General features: G+C 37.5%; 1 long non-coding RNA gene across 4 annotated transcripts in view; it reads left to right on the forward strand.

Moving 5' to 3' along the window:
* The first annotated feature begins 2938 nt into the window (after nt 1-2938).
* The window catches only part of LOC112059823 (uncharacterized), a 42182-nt gene continuing 30972 nt past the window's right edge, over nt 2939-14148 (forward strand). For 3 of the 4 annotated variants that reach the window (XR_002889096.3, XR_002889098.3, XR_002889097.3), the window contains exons 1-4: nt 2939-3151; nt 4291-4484; nt 4641-4818; nt 6016-6160. This is a non-coding gene — a long non-coding RNA (uncharacterized LOC112059823). The remainder of the gene's footprint in view (nt 3152-4290; nt 4485-4640; nt 4819-6015; nt 6161-14148) is intronic. The other variant, XR_006176762.2, reaches the window with a different exon arrangement.

A 14148-nucleotide genomic window follows, 5' to 3' on the forward strand; every position in this document is an offset into this window, starting at 1 on the left:
CAAACCTTTAACAAATTGCTCCGTTGATGGCTGGATTATCACTTTATGTTTATTAGTACAATACATGAGCCTTTTCTTTCAAAGAATAATTGAGAAAATGCTTCAGCCCTGAGTAATTATAAGACAGTACAAAGAGTGGGACTCCTATGACATTCAAAGTTTTTTGTCTGGTGAACATAAATTTGCATCTGTTGCCTTGTTCTGAGCAGCTATATTGGATTCTATATAGGAATGAATGATATCTATATTCAGCCCACAATGGCTTGCCCTAATATGCTGCAATTTGATTAAGGCCATGAATTCAAGGTACTGATATAGTGAGATTACTGAAATTATCCAAAAAGAGCGTGTTCACAGCTCTACATGCAAAAATCCTCCATTGTCTCCTTCAGAACAAGGAAAGCAGGTCAAGAGAAGCTTAATTAATATGGAATTAGCACAAGTCAATTTTGGTTTTATATATTGTCTTGCCCTTTGTGGCCTTAGGGCAGGTGGAGGAGATCATGCTCATATAAGTGTATTGATCAAACGGATTATTGGTTAAAGCCAGTCTGTGTAGTATATTTACAGAATTCCTATTCTGCTAGGCTATAGCTCATAGGACTCTACTAGGGAGAAAAGACCAACAATTGCTGCATTTTGACCAGGGCCAGATATGGGTCTTGTATGTAGCTGAACTCTTCAACAAGAAAGATCCAGTGAAACAAGATTATGGATTAAGTCGGCAGCTAGCTTCTTAGACACAAGTAGTGGGCTTCTTGCCTTTTTAGCTCTACACCCTAGCCAAACCACTCTCCTTTCTAAATGTACATGCCAGTGGAAGATCATTAAATAACTCCCAGTCAGCTGCCAGGTACCCAATACTGGTTTTTCAAAAATAATTAGTTTCGTTAGTGTCATTTGTTCTGAAATTTACTGGATAAAGACATTTCATCTAATTGATTGAATAGTGCGCTCTTGAATATCATTTTCCCATTATATTTAAGCTCTCAGCAGCCAAATTAGGCATTTGCTGAAAACTCTTTTCTCATTATTCTTTGGTGTTGCATCACAGTGTTGGGATTCAGAAAGGATCCTTCTGCTTTCTTTACTATTTAGTTATCTTCAGAATTGTACCAAACCCATATTAGGCACCTGAATTACTACTCTGACTTTCATAGGTGATGTCATTCCTCTTCCCTCCCCCCCATTGACTTCAGTATATTCCTCCTTTGCTGCTACTGTACAGTGAGAGGAAGCTAGCCAGTAGCAACATAGCTTTCACAGGAGCCATGCTACCTGGGAGTAGAAAGCCAGCACAGCCAGAAGCCATCCTTCTAGGTGGTGGAGAAAATGGACCTATGTTAATTAACTTTGTTACTATGTACTGCAGTCCACTCATGTTTGTTGAATGTGTCCACTAAGTTGCAATGGACACAAATAGTATGATCCTGCAAGTTACTGATTACCCTCAGTGGGGCCAAAGACTTGATGGAACCAAGTGTCCCTTAGGACATGCACAGCCCCTCACAGGATTGGCTCCTATGTTTGTAAACATGCTGATTATGCATCTTTAATTCAGCTTTGTGGAAAACATTTTCTTTAAGTCAACGTCTATTTGCATTCAGTATCCCACAGTTGAGCTCAGAATTCTCCTCACAGGAGTTACAAAATGGTTATTTTTGTACTGAATTCATGAGTCTCATAAGGAACTGAACATTGTTCCCTCAGGGAACCTCCAGGAGGAGGAGGTGTCTCCTGCCACATACCTGCCCAGTCTTCTCACAGCCCTTGCAACTTCCCTGACATCCACCTGTCTGGGCTTTGAGCATACAGAAGCCTCTGTGATGACTGGAGGAGGGAAGGATGATAGTGCAGGGGCAGTTGGGCCCCTTCTGTTCTCTTTTTGAGAGTGTTAGGTAGAACAGGTGTCACTTGTCTTGTGCACCAGATGGCTCTATCAGGCTCTGTAAATTTGTCTTTCTGCGAGGTTTTGATTGAGCAGAGAGGTTCAATTGTCTCTCTTTTTCTCTGCTCTTTACATCAGTGGCATTAACATTATAAGCAATAAATGAATTCATTTTACAGTAAGCCTAAGCTTAACAATGAACTTCACATCTAAATCATCTCCATGTTTCTCTGCTGTGTGTATATAAAGTGCAAAAGCAGTAGCTGAGAGCTTCCAATAGTGAAAACCTGCATTTGAAAATTAAAAATCCACCACCCAATAGACAATTTCTCCTCATTCTTCCTACTCTTGCTGTATAGTTGTTCTAGTCTTGTAAACTGGGAATCTGCTCATCTTATATTACAGTGGTAACATCCATCTGTAGCTGTGCTGTGAATAGCCAAAAATAGTATTAAAAAAAAGTCTATGAGGACTCAGTGAAGAATAATGAAGCTCCAAATGAAGATAACGTCTAATAATAATCCATCTTTGGTATAAAGTCAGGCAGAGCCAACTCCCAGACATGCATGGTTGTGTTTTGCAAAGTCCTGTAGTGTTTTACTAGCACTTGCTCCATAAAGTGTGTGATGACATTGCATTGCAATGATCACTCCCCTTAATTAATATTAGTCATTTTCTCAGGGTTGTAACAAGCTATATTTTCCCACTTACACATCTGTATTATTATAAGCTTTTGTTGTTACTGATGATGTTTTGTGCGGGTGATGGTTTGATTTATTTTATACTATAGCTGTTAGGCCAGGGAAAAAAGTTCCAAACGAATTTTCAAATAATCAAAGCAAAACCAGCCATTTAAAAAATCTTTTAATAGAACTAAAGGACAGCAGTTCTTAGAGTGAAACAGGCTATGCTTAGTATAAGATATGAATGGAACTATAATTATCAGTTTGGTTCAGCATTAGGATGCTGTTTTGTATCATGATATGCTCTCATTTATTTCCAGAAAACATGGCTTGGTTATACATTAACGCTCTTTCTTTTCTCCAAAGGGATTCTATGAATTATATCAAATAGATTAATGTGCTGACCCTTAACCTCTGGAAACCTAAGGCTGAATTACAGCTGTGCCTTGAGAAGCTTGAATTTTAACTCTCAGTTAAGATCTGTGCTGCAAAGATTAGGTGCCTGAACTTGACCTTCTAAAGAAACTGCAAAATTAGCACAAGATTTTCCAGTGCTACTTCTACAGTCTTTAGCAATCAGGTAGGGAAATGCTGATTATACTACTTTTGGAAAGTACACACAGCAAGAGGTTGTTGCAAGACATATCTTTGAAAATATCACACACACACACACAAAGATAAAGTAGCTTCTTAGGTCTCTATGCAGCAAGCTGTTGCATGCGGTGGACTGCTCAATCCATCTTGTGCCCCAATGTTGGTAAAAAGATTTGAAGACATAAATTGTAACTACTATGTGCCTGCACAAAGGCATAAAAACTCCCTTTATGCCCATATATGGTCTACGTGAATTTACATAGGTAAATTTCTAGATTATAAGGCCAAAAGGGAGTGCACTGATCATTTAGTCTGACCTCCTGCAAAATTCAGGCCGCAGCTCCATACATTAATTCCAGTTTTCCGTAGCTCAACCTTTTAGAAAAACATCCAATCTTGAACTAAAAATTGCTAGTGACAGAGAATCCACCACAGTCCTTGGTAAATTGCTCCAATGGTTAATTGCCCTCCCTGTTGAAAAATGGCACCATATTTCCAGTCTGAATTTGTCTAGCTTTATCTTCCAGTCATTAGATCTTGTTATGCCTTTCTCTGCTAGACTGAAGAGCCCATTATCAAAGTTTTGTTCCCCAGGTAGATATTCATAAACTGTGATCAGGTCATGCATTAACCGTCTCTGTGTAAACTAAATAGATTGAGTCTACCACTATAAGCCATTTTTTAATCCTTTAAACATCCGCATCTCTGAACCCTCTCTAATTTATCAACATCCTTCTTAAATAGTGGACACCACAACTTGACACAGTAGCAATCTCCGTACTCCTACTCAATATTCCACTATTTATACATCTAAGGATCACCTTGGCCCTTTTGGCCACAGCATCTCGCTAGGAGCTCATGTTCTGCTAATTATCCATCACAACCCAAAATCTTTTTCAGTGTCACTGCTACACAGGATAGACTCCCCCATTGTAGAAGTCTGGCCTACATTCTTTTTTTCTAGATGTATGCATTTAAATTTAGCCATCTTAAAATGACTATTTGATTACTTGCACCCAGATTATTGCTGTATGTCAATGAACCATTCCTTTTATTATTTACTGCTCCTGCAATCTTTGTGTCATCTCTAAACTGTATCAGTAATGATTTTATGTTTTCTTCCAGCTCATTGACAAAAATGTTAACTAGTACAGGGCTCAGACCAGATCCCTGCGGGACCCCACTAGAAATACAACCATGCAGTGATTCCCGGTTTACAGTTACATTTTGAGAAGAATCCGCTAGCCAGTTGTTTATCCAGTTGATGTGTGCCATGTTATTTTTTTATTATTCTAGATTTTTAATCAAAATGTTGTGCGGTAAGTCAAATGCTTTATGGAAAAGTAAACAAATTAATATTTACTTTTGTGTAACAGCAAAATCTAACCCAAAGAACTATATATTTTTTATGTATTATTACTGTGAAAGTTACTATTATTCCTTATATATATTTCTATTTTTTTTCTTTCCGATAGTGATTAAAAGGAAATGAAGAAAGTATTTGAAACTGTGGCACTACAGCATTGTACAAAGGCAAAGGAAAGACAACATAGTATATTTAGTATCAGCTATGTAGAACAAACCTTCCAATAAGGCATATTTACTGATTTATACTTTATACTTTTTCATCTGAGAGTGCAGTTATTCAGAAAGGTGATTGTAAAAGCATTTTCTGAAACTCCATACTTATTCTCTATAGGTATCCAACTCTCTCTGTTTAGAAATTAAAATATAACTATTTTAACTGCTAGTCTTGCAAACACAAATGAGATTTGACAATCAGTTTATTTCTGCCACTTATATCAATAGCACTAGAGATTTGTCTATTGAAACTTAGTTAACAAATCATTTGGTGATGCATGAGCCAGAAGAATCCAGTTCACTTTTGCCTCTAGTCAAGAAGGCAGTTTACCAGCATCAGAAGATACTAATGGTTGATGGATCTGATCAGATCCATTGGCTAATCTTTGTATAGCTCAGAACACTAATTCTGAATAAAAGGAACAATTCTCCGTTTAATTTTAAAAGTTCAAAAGTGCTCTATGATATCAGAATGTGTATATCTGTGAAGTTTATAGGGATTGTGGTCGTTTAGGAATCCCAAGGAAATGTGGAGAAAATGAGGAAATTTTTTAAAAATTGAGCTCTTTTAAATATTTTCTATTGCAAAATTAATAAATATTTCACAATAAATTCACAGAGAATTCAATAAACCTCTGAAGACCTGTTGAATCAAATTTAGAGGCTAAATTCAATCATTAAGGTGGAAAGCAGAGGAATTTAGTCTTGTTTGAAATGCAAATCTCAATGGAAACTTAACTATAGAATCACCACTGATGTCTACATTATATAAACAAAAAGGTCAAGATTTTCAAAAATTTTCAGTAGTGTCATTGGGAGACTCTTTTTGGGTGCCCAATTTAAATGAACCTGTTTGAAGAGGATTGATGTTTGGTAATTTCTGACAATCTGACCTCATGCTGGACATCCAAACACTGAGATACCCAAAATTGCTAATATATTTTGGAAAACTTTACCAGAGACAGAGGAAAAGAGAGAGAGAGAGAAATGATGTGAAAGGAAGTTTTATCAGCATAAATGTGGGATTGAGTTTCATGGGTCATGCCAAAAAGGGCCCAGAAAATCTTTTCAGTTTCAGTCAAAGTTTTGCAAAGCAAATTGGGATGAGCACAACATGGGAAGAATATGGCGAACTGTTACGTGTTGATAGATTAACCATTTCTGATAAAAATTAAAACTGACCTGAACTTCCATCCAAAATTTGAAGTGAACTCTTTTGAACCTTTTGTTGTTATTTCATATGTTTCTTTCATTTCTGTTTTTTGCAAGACTCTTTCAGCTGGGACCCAAAATAAATTTACCAAGATACTGCAAAAAAAGGAGGCTGTTCTCTTGGCATTTTTGACTCATGACGAATCAGAAATATTACAAGATAACCTGTTCTCAGGAGATTTGATTTACAGTCTCAAAGAAGGTGGGTTATTTTCATATAAGTATTTTAATTTTTGGACATTGATCAAAATAAGATCTTCAAACATTTTGAGGTTCAACCGGGGCTCAGGGTCTGGATGGTTACCATTTCTGTCATATGCATTATATCATGATTATTCCTCAGCTGTCCTGTTTCATACAAAGAGCTCATGTGACACATGGGGAGTCTCCCATCCTCAGTAAACTGAATGTTCATGCATTTAATTTTACAGTGCTAAATGTTGCCCAAACATTGATGATGTTTCACATTACAAATTACTTATAAAAGTATTACTTAAGAGAAGTTCTAATCTCACATTCACTGAAAATTCCAAACGCCCATATCAGAATCCAGTGAAAAGCACTTCCTAGTATAAATGTGTGAAATCACTAATACATTTTATATATATATATCATCTGGCCTTAGTAAATGACACTGCCTTTAGTTCACCAGTAACTTCACAGCAGGAATTGTCTGTTGCATTTGTGATTTTTAGTGAGTTGTGGGCTTGATGAAGAAACTGCTGGGTGAGGTTCTCTGCTTTGTGTCATTAGGAGGTCAGACTAATGATCCTTTCTGGCCTTAAAAAGTTACTACTGTCTGCTGACTGGAGATCTCAGTCCAGTGCTTAGTGAACAAGTGCCTACAACACAAATGCTACCATAACAATTGGCAGACTAGTTGGCAGTCTCAATGGAGAGGATCAGGGATGAATGACTGAATGGGCCAGCAAGGTGTAACTATCCTCTTACTCTTAAAAATAGTTTCTCTAAGTTAGGACTGTGGTACATTGGTGCACACGCTGTAAGGTTCAGTGAATAAATAGTGGGCCTCAGCTTCCATTGCTGTTACCTTGACATCTTTCACGAATAGTATAAAAATAAAAGCTGATCACTTGATGGTTCTGGAAATCAGAATGAAGCAAAACAATTTAAACATGTTCATATAGATATATAAATAGAATACAGTACTTAACAGAACCACCGTTGGATGGAAATGTTTTTAGATCAATTCAAAATCTTAATTATTAAACATTGGGTCAAATTTGTAGTTAGGATCTGGACCACGTGTACCATGCAGGTGGCCTAAAGGGCAAGAATTGGGACATAATTGGTCAGCTGAGAGTTTTGTGGTGGGGAAAATTCCTAATTGTCATAAAGCTTCTGAAGCCTTCTCCTGCACCAGGCATCACTCTCCTCTCTTGGTGCAGGGATCATGTAAGGGCAGAAGAATGGAATCCTGCTAGGTACACGTGTCCTCAGCTGCTCGAACTCATGCCAGGACTGGCACAGCCCAGCCCTCAGAATCAGGGAGAAATGATTGGCTGCTTGGTAGCCCCTCCCCAATTTTGGGCTCAGAACTCAGCTATAGCAGAGAATCTGCCCCATGTATATTAGAATTCAAATCTGAGCATTTTGTATTTGTGTAATAAGCCATTCATTTGCTTTGGATCAGTAAAATATTTAAATCATACACAACTCTGACCTAAGTGTCTTTATTTTTTGAATCATTTGTAAATAACCTCTGAAATGTACTTGGGAGATGGACACTGTTTGCTTGCTTGTTTCTTTGTTTGTAAAAGATAATTTTATCAAGATCAGAAAGGAACAACCAGCCCTCCTGTTCTAACAAGTCCTTTGAAATGCTGCAATAAAATACTTAAATTGTGGTTTGGATAGCTAGAGTGACCTCTGGTGTTCTTCACTGGAAGTAATTTTAAGAAAATACCTTGGATTTCTATACATCTATTTTAACATATACAAATCAAGTGGATTTGGTGCTCATGAAAATAAGGGAACAGTAGCAATGACCGAAGCCAGAATGTGCAGGTCAGTGGACAAGCTTCTGACATACAGTTCTGCCAATCCACTTGCATTCGTTCCCCTTCTGAACAGCAAACTGGTATTTTAAAAAGCATTTCCTCCCTCTAGCATCCATAGTCGGCTCTCGGATGCTAAGAGAAGGAAACACTTTTCAGCTATAGCATACTGGTCCAGGATCGCCAAGGGCAATCTAGGACTAGTGTTCTTATATTTTTAAAACAGATGACTCATGAAACTGCAGAATCCTAAAATAAATAAATAAATTGTTGACTCTGATCTTTCTAAGCTCCAAGAAATGGGTATGAAAAACACCCTCTTTAAAGAAACAGCAGTGGCATAAATATCTGAAATATCTACAACAGATGCCTGTGATACCTTTCACTGGCATCTTGCTTTTTTTCTCTCATTTCTGTGAGTCAGATTCAAACTGGTTCTGGCTAATGCTTCTGTATCAATTTTTTTCTTGCCTGCATATTTTGTCATCATAGCCTCGTACCTTTCTGCTAATGTGATTGAAAGCAAATATGTGAGTAATAAAGGTGAAATATTTTTTACTGAAATTAGATCCACTAATTAATCATAACTCTTTTGACCAGATTTCCCCCCACACACACACACACAACCCCGCCGCCCCATTTTTTGACAGGCTTATGTCATAAACTGCCCAGGTCTGTAGTTGGGGAATGTTTGTAAATTCTACATTACATTTCTCCAGGGGAAAATCTATTACATCTATGCCATCATTCTTCACCCCACTACTACATGCTTCTGGTTTTAAAAATTCAGGCATACAGTTTATTGAATTTAGCTGCTATATACTCTTGTGAGTTATGATATCTATTGGATATGGGCCTCAGCAGAAGTCCCTGATACAAGCCATCCACTCACTCCCAAACACTGAGAAGGGAGGTCAGAATCTGAACCCAGATCCAATTTTCACATTTAGCCTGTACATCTCTGTATTGGATTGAATAGGAAAATCCTGAATTCAAACAAAGCTGAAATGCTGGGTGTTTGAAATCCAGATCATGATCTTAACTTGGCAGCTCAGGCCTGTCTCTAGTAATTATAGCTTTTCTTATATGACAGAGAAGAAGAAAAAATTTCTAGGGCAATAACAGATTTCCCAGCTTTTTAGTGATAGTGGAAAAGAAAAACAATTAACAGTGCTCTCACACTAGAGACACAAATAGTGTGTACTGAATGGCTGTTGGATTCATTCTCACTACCAACTGTTCTTTCAATCTTCCATGTGAGTATCTCAAAGTGATTCAGCACTAATGCAATTCTGTAAGCTCTTTTTAATTGTCTTTTTCCCTTACCTTTTTATGATTTTAATGCTCTTAGACCATGATTTTTCACATGCATTTCTTTCTTTTCATAAAAATTTATTTTATGCAATAGTGTTTAACCTGTTGTATACCAACTCACCTTTCTGTGACATGATCTTCAGCACCTGACCAGTGGAATGATGAATGAATGAATAGATAGTATAAATGCAAATAGTGTTCTATAATTTCATGTATAGCTCTGAGAGCTATCAGATTGTTTTCTAAACCTCAGTCACATTTAGGATACATTAAAAAAGGTCAGTTATTTTCTTCCATTTCCATCTCTTATGTTTTCCCAACACTGCAGTAGTAGCTCTTCGGATATGAGTTCAGGCATGTCAAATCTTGTTTTAGTGAGCAAGCTGTGCTCTCCAATTCCAAGTCTGAACTTAAAAAATACCACTGCCAAAGCACATCTGAGTTCTTGAGGACACAAAAACTTAGGTGGCAAAGAATGAAGACCACAAAAGCTAAGATATGCTATTTAGGTGACCAATTTTGAAGGCTGCTCCTGAAACTTTGACTCATTCAGCCAAATCTTGCCTTCATGTTCACCCCCTTCAGCCCAACTAGTAAAAAAATCCTGCCCTAACTTGCACGCTGTGCAACTACAATGGGAAAATTTTCCTTGACTGACACCTCACGCATCTCCATTGACGTATGTGGTTAGATAGGATGTAAATCAAGGCTGAATATTCTCACTGACTTCAGAGGAGTTTTTCACAGCAACGTAGGACTTTTTGTGTAGCCCCAAAGTATGCAATTTCCCAGAGCCCTTTGTGGTTCTAAATAAGAGTTTGCATAGCTGTACTGCTGAACTTCCAAGTTTCATGAGTGTCTGGAGCCTGATGAGAGAACTGAAAAGAATGTCCACTGGAAGAAAATTTTCTTGAATATTGCTTCAGTCATTTCTGGTTCCCTAAGGAGGTTTTCTTGTCTGAAGCCTCATTTCAGCAAAGCACGTAAGCATGTACTTAACTTCAGTTGACTTCAATGGGACCTTGGCATATGCTTCAGTGCTTTGTTGAATCAGGGCCTTACAACACAGAAAATTCTTAATATTATCTCACACAGCAAACTCATTTATGTGAAGTGACAGCAGTGGGTTACTAAGAGTACATTGGTACCCAATACTTGAAGGCCTCGGGCACCTAAAAAGAAAATAACTAAAAGGATACTATACTGGTATATCACACACACAAAAAACCAACCAAGTCCCAAATAAAGCAGAGAACCTCAGAACGGCGAAAAAACACCAAAATGACACTATATTAGTAATCATATATTAAAAGGAAACAAAAAAAGGTCTTGAGTTTTGCCCTGTCCCCTTCAGAACCTGTGGCATATATGAAGGAGGAAGAGCTGCAGGCAGTTGAAAGAAAAGGTGCTGCCACCTGTCCTCTCTAGACTATTTTTCAGGACATCCAGCAGGTTCAGTCCCAACTACCTCAACTGCAGCTGGGGGCAGAGACAGTCTCTTGTGTACACATATCCTAATTTAAGACCTTCACTATGGTACTAATAATTAAGCCTTGATGCACCATTGCTATATAACATCCAGTACAGATCAGAGGTGAACAATTATGAATCTGGAGAGAGACCCTCTGCAGCTTACATTGGGGAGGGTGGGGGTGATTATTCATGCAAATATATATTTACTGTTTTGTCCTTATCTACCTGATGAACTGTTCTCATTTCCATGAGTATTTTAGGGGATTAGCTTGGATGCATTTGTGGTGTTTAATTTTAGAGTGGATAGAAACCTCTGAGCATTTTTCTAATTTAAAATTGCATTTCAAATGGTTGGCATATAGAAGAAAGAAGATATTTGAGATTCATTGTTAAGGTGGCTTTGCTAGTACAAGTCTCTCATTTCATGTTATCACTTTATTTCCATAGTTCTCTTTTCTTCTCTCCACCTCTTCCATTATATATAATATGGCTGAGTGGGCAATAAGGCATGTACAGAAAGAAACAGGCCAACTCTAACTTTATCACTGACTTCTGTCATAGCCAGGAGGAAGATGAGAAAGCTGACAGAGAATTGACATTAGCTTTATTGGGTTTTTCATAGGGGATGAATGGGGCAAGAGTGCATTTTTGGTGAGTGTCCTGAGCATGTCCCAGATGGAGGGAGGAAAGGGCCTCAGGCTGCTTCTCAGAGGGGAGAGAGAGACACACAAAAGCTTCTCCAACTATCTAAGCATCTGGGGTCAGAGATTTATTCTGTTACAAGCAAAGTTTGGTATAGTTGAGGTGAAAAGAAATTGCCCAAAATATAATTTTAAAAAAGCAACTCTGAGGAAAACTACAGCAAAAAAGATATTGAGTTTGGGTAAAAGTAATCTCAGGTACAATTTCTTCCCTTAGGCAGTATTTTACTGCCATTGCCCTGAAAGTCAGTCACAATCCCTAATTTTTGCTTGGATCACACCATGGTACCTACATGCAGCTAAATAATTAATGTAAATTAATTTTCACTGTTTAAAGTAGCATTATAGTGACTTAATTGACTTGAATTAGTTCAAGTTTTACACCGTGTATGTAAGAAAAATGTGTAGCAATGGCTCTAGTTAAGATTGCCTATGCATTTGCACTTTCAAGGGCCTTTTTCATTTCTTATTACTATGTCAAACTTTCACCTTTCAAATTGAAAATTATCAAGGTGGCTCTATTGGGGGGGAGGGATAGCTCAGTGGTTTGAGCATTAGCCTGCGAAACCCAGGGTTGTGAGTTCAGTCTTTGAGGGGGGTCATTTAGGGATCTGGGGCAAAAATCAGTACTTGGTCCTGCTAGTAAAGGCAGGGGGCTAGACTCAATGACTTTCAAGGTCCCTTCCAGTTCTAGGCGATAGGATATCTCCATTAATTTATTTATCCCCTGAATTTTACTTAGAAGTTTGAGCCAAAAAATGACATGGCCGTTTCTGAGTACAGAGAGAGAGGCAGAGCATCCAAGTGGATAGAGCAATGAACCGGGACTCAAGAGACTGCGTTCTAGTCCCAGCTCTGCCATTGGCCCGCTGAGTGACCTAGGGCTCATCACATCTCTTCTCTGTGCCTCAGTCAGTCCCCATATGTAAAATGGCAGCAATGATACTGACCTCCTTTGTAAAGCACTTTGAGACCTGTTGATGAAAAGCACTAAGAGAGAGGTGTTTTTATTTTAGATAGTGAAAAATACACTTTTGCTACTATAAAAAAAAAGATTTGCAACTTTTTTTATTTTTTAATAGCTCTGGTATGTCAGAGGTCTTGAACAGAAACTTGAAATTTGGCAGGGATGTAAATCTCAGATGTTTTATGGGTGGTCTGGTGAAAGTCCATTTGGCTTTGGCCAAGCTATAAGGATTTAAAAATGTATTGTGTATATGTGCAATAAATTATAAATGAGAATAAAGGATTTTAATAGCTATCTCCTACTACTCTGTTATCACTGCATGTGTATCCATGATGAAGCTGAGTGCAATTTTACCTCTTGGAGGATCCATGTGGAATGAGCAGGGCTCCAAAGACAATTGAATTCAATTGGGAAGACTTCTGTTAACTTCAATGGACTTTGTATCAGGCCCTGAATGTGCATCCTGTGTAAGGCAGAGCATTCCAATGCTGTCTAAATAATAATATTTTGGATTTTTTAAAATATTTCTATTATTAAAGAAAAGTTATAAAAAATCTATAATTTAGACATTTTCTGTCATTTTTCTTTTTAAAAACCTAGGAAGTGAAAGAAAATAAACTATGTTAAAAGAGAATTTAGGCTACAAAATGAAAGGCTGAAAAACTAGGGAATGCCAAAATTAAGGTGAAAACCTTAATTCCATCCCCTTGTGCATTATGGTACAATCTTTAATTACACACTTGAGTTCTGTTTTTCATCAGGACTCTGCCTCATTCATCATCCAGGTTCGATGGTACACTGAATGAGGCAGGGATATATAGCAAAAGAGATAGGGCTCCTCAGGAACTAAGTCTGATTTTGGGGCCAAATTCTATTTGCAGTTACCAGCGTGCAAATCTAGAGATTTTCCAAGGATAATTGTACCCCTACCTCATCCCATCCTCAAAGTTTCCTCAAAATACAGCTCTAGCAGACTACCAGACTCAACCAGCTCTAACCTTCATCCTCTCCTCCTGAAAAGAGTCCTTTGCTAAATTAAGATCAAAATGTCCCATTAGTGAGTGGGATTGCTCATTATAACAAGCTGAAATATGCACTAACATTTTACATTAAAAATGCATAAAGTACAATCTAGAAAGTCCAGAAAGAATTATCTATCTAGTAAAATTCAAAGCTGCATGAAAAACAGAACAAGATCGAGCTGGGCTGTCCTTTTTATCCCTCCTTCACCTCCTCCCTGCCGCTGTTTGTTTCTTTTATTTTTTAAGATAGAAAAAAGAATAAGCAACTGGATGGACAGATAGACACTTGCTTAAAGCCAAAGTTACTTAACTAGATTAAGTGGTAATCTTTTAAGTGAATTGCCAAACATACCACAATAAGAGCTGAAATAGCTATTGACTGCAAAAAGCTGATGAGATGTAGTAACAGCACACCTCAAAATGTTTCTCTGAGAGTCTAAGACTTCAAAATGTTACTTTCATCTTATTAAAGAGTGCATGAAATCTAGAACAGTTTAAAGCTTTTCTCTTATTAAATGTTTACTCTTTTCTTTCAACCTGCAGCTTTTAATACTAGAATTTTTATTATAATGAAAAAAATATTGCCTCCACAAAGTAAACTCCGCCCTTATTTACGTGAATTAAACTGAAACAGTTTGGGGACTGAATCTTTCATGGTTTTAGAGTATAGAATGTAGTTGTAAAGTACTGGTCAT

The sequence above is a fragment of the Chrysemys picta genome, chromosome 5, assembly GCF_011386835.1.
Source record: "Chrysemys picta bellii isolate R12L10 chromosome 5, ASM1138683v2, whole genome shotgun sequence".
NCBI lineage: Eukaryota > Metazoa > Chordata > Testudines > Emydidae > Chrysemys > Chrysemys picta.